This window comes from Buceros rhinoceros, unplaced genomic scaffold, assembly GCF_000710305.1.
Source record: "Buceros rhinoceros silvestris isolate BGI_N320 unplaced genomic scaffold, ASM71030v1 scaffold17013, whole genome shotgun sequence".
Classification (NCBI taxonomy): domain Eukaryota; kingdom Metazoa; phylum Chordata; class Aves; order Bucerotiformes; family Bucerotidae; genus Buceros; species Buceros rhinoceros.
Genome location: NW_010401990.1, coordinates 28,808 through 35,589, shown reverse-complemented (window position 1 = coordinate 35,589; position 6,782 = coordinate 28,808).

Below are 6,782 nucleotides of genomic sequence, written 5' to 3'. Positions count from 1 at the left end.
CTTTAAATGTGATAAGGCTTTCTAAATGAGAGCAATCAAAACCGCAGATCCGGATGCACCTGAAACTGTTAAACCAGGCGTTACGGGCTGAACATACGGCACCTTTTGGGATGTAACGTCAGTCCTGCTCTCACTGCCTCAGCCTTTGCCTTAGAGCAGAAAACCTGGTTTGTTTTTCCGAGGTGTTCACTGCATTCCTTTAGGAATTCACTTCATTGTATCCAGGCACTGGGTAGGCGCGAGAGGCAAGAAAGTAAAATTATGCTTCCCACGTTATTCTCCTTGGATCCCGAGCCAGTCACGCTTATGCTGCCCTATCCCCTCATATTTTATCAAAGTCGCATTTTTTGGCATGATAGTAGCTTTCCTTTTTTAGCTTGGCTACTGCATAAAGCAGCAAGTTGTTGTGGGAGGCGAGGTGGGCGTGCGGGAAAAGTGTCGAGCCACTATTTTGGGTGGTTCATACGAGCGGCAGAAAAGCCGTGAGAACATGTTGTTCTCCCCAGGAACGACAGAGTAATGCAGCCTGCCCTTCCTTCACACGGGGGCTGAAAGAGACCCCCCAGGAGGCTGCTTTGAGGGAGAAAAGCCTGATGAACCGAAATTTTGTGCGTGAATAGCTCTTCACCAAGACGGGGAGAAAAAAAGTCCCCGGGCTTTCGGCCAAGCCTCCCTGGAAGCGGTGCCACTCTTCCCCTTTCCCGGGGTTTTCCTGCCACCTCGCTGCAGCACAGGGATGCTGCGAAGCCAGACTGTCCAACCGGCCTGCAGGAGAGGTAACCTGGTGAAAAAGGAGTGTCCTGAGAAAGCGAGGGCCAGCGAGGGGCGGGAGGAAGCAGCGGGGGCAGCAGGGCTGGGAGCTGCCTGAGTAAGAACTCCTTCAGCAACAACGCCCGTCTGTTCCAGCACAGAACACCTGCGCCTGTCAGAATTCCCAGTGACCCGAGCGGGTGCGCGCCCGCAGCGCCTGCACGACGAGTTCTGCACAGAGGCTCCAGCGGGGCCAGCTGCTTCCTCGGATGGCTGACGTTGCCAAAGCTCAGCGCCTGCAGGGTCCCCACCAGCAGCACTTCACCCTCCTAGCTGTCCTCAGCAGGTAACTCCCACGGACGGAGGTGCTCAGCAGTTAGCTGAGAACTTGGTTTCCTGAGAAACGAGCCTGATAACTTCAGCGAAGACAGCAGCCAGAGAGCGACAGGAGTCTGGCTGCAATTTTCCTGACTGCGGAGCAGAGCAGAGAGGACTCAGTGGTGCTGCCTCTGCAAGACTCTTGCTCAACCTTTAGCAAACATCAGAGAATCTACCAAGCTGAAAAGCTCTGCAGAGAGCTCAGTGAGATGGAAACACCCTGCTTACCCCTTGAGCCCACCATGTAAGGAAGCTTCACCAGAAGCCCTTCCCTCTCGGTGCACAACCCTGTCCAAGAGGTCTCCCCGTACTCCCCTGCCCAGCTGACCCTGCTGAGCGGTGGCGGAGGGGAGCGACGCTCCCAGCGCCGTCAGCAGCCACTGGTGTGTCTTGTGAGAATCTGCTTTATCACGTGTAAAACCCCAACGTGCTATTTCGTCCCTCTGAACACAGTGTACCGACAGCAGGAGCTGGGAACGGGGGGACGCTCCTTTACCAGCCGCCGAACGCTGTTTGCAGCATCCAGGGAGCTATTTCAAAACGAGCGCGTTTAAAAGCAGCCAGCGAGGCAGGGCCAGGCTTTGACGTCGTATTGAAGAAATGAGGATAAGCATCAGCTCGGCATCTGCTTTCTGAGCATGTGAGAGGTAGATTTTTCCTTCCCTCAGCAGCGTTGCTGCGTTTCATTCCTTGGCTCCCCGATGAGGGTCAGCACAGCTGCCATCCGGCCGGGAGGCTCCCCTCACACCCTGCCTGCTCCGGGTGAGGACCACCTCCATCCCCGGGGCCAGGGCAGGTTTTCGGTCTTTTCAGTGACACCCTTACCCTGTGTTTTCCTTCCCGGGGCTCGGAGGATGGATTTCCCACTGCTGCCAAGCACTCCCTTTGCACGCGTCCACATTCCTGATGGCGCTAACGATCCGGTGTTTGTTGTATGTGCTGCCATTCCACAAGGAGGCAGGAGGTCAGCCAAGCACCCCAAGGGCAGCAGCACCCCAAGGACAGCACCGAGGAGTGAAAAATCAAAAGTCCACTGGAACGTCCACTGGAAACTGGAGTGTTGTCATCCCTGGGAAGGGATGTTTCCACTGCGGGAGCAGGAACATCCTGCTCCCTCGCTACCTCCCTCCTGTCCGGCCTAAAGAAGTCTGAAATGGCGATAAATCACATTTACAGTTTGAAAAGACCTGGGATACTTGTTTAGAAACTCGTTAGCTCCACAAGACTGGATCTTTCCCCTAGCTGGCAGTGGAAGGGCATTGGCTGAGGGTCAAGGACAACACAAGAAGTTATGGAAAAGCAGCAGCAGATTAAATTGCTGTCATCCACTCCGACCTGCTTCTGCTCCCTGGAATATAAAGCCTCCCTGATAAAGGCAAGCAGGATGGCTTTTAAAAATCAGTTTGTAGCAGAGTCTTTCTTCCATTTTGTACAGCTGTTCAGAATTCGCAAGCAGGAAGAGCAGGCAGGGCGCAGCACCCTGGCGTCCATCACCATGTGGAGATGGAGCTTTGATGTGGTTTGGGTCTCTACTGGCTTTTTAGGCCACTGGGGTAGGGCTCGGACGGTCACACGGCGTTTTGCTTGACCTGCCCCACGTCATAGCTCCCCATCCTCTTAGCTTCAGCAGCAGCAAGCAAGGAGCCCGTTGTCCTTGAAGGCGAGTCTGCGCCAGTGCCCCCCTGCAACGCCCTGGCCAGTCCAGGCGAAGGACGTGCAGCAGCGCTCGGCACTCACCGTTCCAGCCGCGCTAACTAGGTCTTCTCTCCTGGTGAGAGTCAAGCCATCCAGGTCACAGATTTTTGCTCTCCAAAACTCAACACAGGAGTAATGAAGCCTCTGAAAATGTTTGCAGCGCACGTATGAAGCACAGCCAGACAAAGGCTTGGGAGTCCTAATCCCAATCTGCGCTGTAAATATTTGCGATAAGAACTCGATGGCGGGATTGCCAGATAACCTTTCCCTCTATAAACTTCGGGCCCGAGGGTTTGGGCCAGAAGTGTTGACAACACTGGTATCAGTGGTGAAGACACTGGTTCCTTCCCTGAGAAGAATGATGTAAGACCGAGAGAATGATGCAAAAGCGGGATGGTTAGCGACCGAACAGCCGAGTGGGCATATAGAGGTGCAATTCGTTTGTTCACAGAGGTATTGCTGTTTCCCAGTGGTTACTGGGAAGGCTCGAAGGCTGCTGTGTGCCCACCACAGCGCGCGGCAGGGTCCGGCTCAGCCAACAGCTCTGTCTTGAAAGGGCTCCTTTCTCTCGCAGTAACTGCGGGGGTTAATGCAGCCCTGGGGAGCCCAGAGAGGCCCTTGCCGGGATTGTTTGCCTGCCCTGGAGCTCATTAGTGTTGCCTGCAGTGCCCTGAGCAGTGTCAGGAGGAAGGCGGGTGGCAGCCCCTGTCAGGAAGGACACATGCCCCGCGAAGCACAGCCTGCTCCCTCTGCCATTAGCCCGCTGCTCAGGGCACGTCGCTTATCTCTAATGCACTAATTAGGGTGGACAGAGGAAGCACGAGATGTGCAATCAATATTATTGGGCCAAATTTGCCGCTGGTGTAAGTCATCGATTGGCAGTGGAGTGCAAAAGAACAAGAAGTGGCGTGAGCTGGAGAAATCCCAATGGAAACGGAGGGAGTTCAGCAAGGAGAGCCGCGGTGGCTGAGAGCCATGCGCCTTCCCTGCAAGAGTGACCTCAGACCTGGCACAGAGCTCTAAGTGAAATCGGGGGTAGCAGGTTGGGGTTACGCGATGTCACGCTGTTCTGTGTCTGTCTCAGCAGCTACCCCTACTGTAAAACAAACCAAAGAATGTGTCTGACGGCTGCATCAGCCCACGAGCCCCTCACTGTGTGGGTCTCAGTCTCCTGTGGACCCTCACGCTCGTTTTAACCCCGGGGGGGGCTCAGGCTGTGCTTTCACAGCACAGATCTGGTGAAGAGCAAGCACAGGAGGCAGGAACGGGTGAAAAGTTACGCCGCTACCAGTACTTCTACAAATGGTGACATGGCTCCTTTTCTGCCCGCTGAGGTATCTGCTCTGCTCACAGTTCAGCTGGCTCCCGTGTCAGGCTGCCAGCTTCCCTGGGTCAGCGTCTCGAGCTGGGCATCTGCAGTCTGGTGAAGACAAAGGCAAAGAGAGCACGTCCAGTACTGCAGGATAACGGGCTTTGCCTTCCCACTCCAAAGCTCTGCCTGCTGACTGTGCCCGATTAGCAGCGGTGACAGCTCAGGAAATGGATTCCACCCAATCTCACAACAACTGATCTAAAACGCTCTAATCTCTGGGAAGATAAGGAGTTGCTACAGCAAAGCCAACATAAACCTGGGAGCTCGGGAAGGCTGGGCTGTTGTTTAGCCGCTGTTGCTAGTTAGCTACCGTACCCATCGCAGAGACCACCCTCTCTTTAAACCTTCTCACTTCACTTGACACATATCTTTTCAACACCATCTGAAGCTCGCATCCTGGAGAGCCTCAGCCGCACGGAGCTGAAGGACGTGGTTTGGGGAGCTCTAGTGCTGCAGTGAGCATCCCCTCACCCGAACGCCACTGCAGATACGGCAGGCAGCAGCTTCTGCAAAATACAGTCACGCTGACACTGAACTCACGGTACCGCAGCTGCCCATTTGAAATAAACTACAGCCTGTTGTCCCTGCTGGCCACATCCTGGGCCAGCAGAGAAAATGTAATAATGGGAGCAAGGAGCCCACCTCCCACCCACTCCCCGCTCATTTTCAGGAAGCATTGCTCTATGTCTCGGAAATCCATTCCTCTCATATCATTTCCTTTATTGCAGCCATGCCAATTGCTTTCATCCCTCATATTTCCTTTGTTTACTTAAGAAACACAATCAAAGGGCCTGCTGAGCCCCTGGAATGCTGCGCAGGAGGCTGATCAGTTTGCGTTGTGAACAGAATCACATCGGGCACGCATCCAACAGCGTAAAACGAGTGATCAAACCTCCCATCTCCCTGGAGGTATCGTGGCGTGCACGTTAGCAGCCCTCTCGTTGTCTCCAAAGAGGCTGGGCTTGCCGCGACGGTGCAGCCGTCTCCTCACGCGTTTTGCCAGCAATGCCGTGTGGCGAGATGGGGTTGGGAGCAGAAATTTTCACAGCTATTTGCTAGCTCAAATCTTGCTCTTCCTGACACCTAAGCGACTCGTCGAGCAGCGGGAGAGTAAACCGGCACTCCCTAGCAGGCGTCTGAAAGCAAGCGTGCTCGCTTGCTGCAGGAGGTGTTGTCAAGCCCTCAGCAGAGAGCTGGACCCTCGTCCACTGTTCACCCTCCTCACGAGGGTATCAAAAGGTGGACCTTCCCCTCCTCTTTCTGCTGGGAAGAGAAGCGGTGATTCTAACGGCTGCTTTCGACAGCCTTGCATTTCCCCAGCAAGCTGCTCCTCTGCGAGAGGGTGGACACGCTACGTGCCTGGCGCCCTGCGGCCCAGGGGAGGCACGCAGAGACGTGGCCTGACAAAAGGCGTATCTTGCCTGAGCGAGAGCGGACGGAGAGTGATAGAGGGATGCAGGAGAACAAGGCAGGGACAAAGGGGGGAAGGCGAGGGAGATGAGGCGCCTGGCAGCCGGGTTTGTTCCCAAACCATGCCCAGCAATGTGCAAATGAGATGCTAATGCTGATAAACCCGCCTGCCCGTCTGAAATGACCGGCTTTACGGTTTATGCCAGGCCATCAGCTCGGGTCCTCTCCAGGTTACAGCTGTGCCAACTAGATGCGTGACCAGACCTGGCTGCTCTTCGCTGTCAGCTCAGCTGGCTTAGTAACAGGGAGCCACAAACCTGCCACATTTTGTCTGGAGGACATTCAGGGTCAACATGTTTGGGGTGGCTTCACCAGTTTTCATTTAGGCATCTAACCTCGGGAAATTCAAGCTCGTGTGTTGTCCTTTCACTCCCAGCTCAGAGGAAGGGGTATGGCCCCGCTCCGCCTCTCTCCCAGCCTGGGCAGTTCCTGCACCCTGCCAAGGCTTAGTCTCAGACGTGCCCCTTTTCCCACGCAGAGAACCCACACTCTGCTCTCCTGGTATCCTGGTGTCCTGCTACCCCGTCTCCTGTTTACTAGGAGAAAAACCATATGATTTCTCCTCAGGCTTCAAAGCCGGAGTTTAGAGACGGGTCCTGTTTTGCAGCTGGTTTCTGCTTTCAGCGACACAAGTCCCTCCCTGGCCGCTCCCCACTCCCGATGTTGCCTGTGCTAGAAATACACAGTTCTGGCCAAAATGCCTGGTCCCAGCACTAATATTCAACAATAATACACCCCATATTATAAACCTCTTCCTCCAAGGGGTGCTGATAAGAATTTCCATTTTTAGTCGAGGGCAAATGAACCACTTCAGCCTTTATTTGCTGCTGTTGCAATTGAAGAAGGAGCAGAAGCTAATTTTTAAACTTTTCCTGTAAATAGTGCGTTAATGAAGACAGATGGGTCAGCAGTGTAAACAAAACTCTATCTCCAGCTAGTTTTGTTCTGGCTTTGTTTCCCAATATAGTAAGGAAACCACCACCACCCCGGTTCCCATCCTATTAACAGCGTTTGCACTCCAAATGTTGAACTGGGTTATAAGGAAGTTTAAATTAACACTGGGCTGTAATTTTTCAAATGCTTGAAGCAGATGTTCAAGTGCCAGGAAATCTTTCTC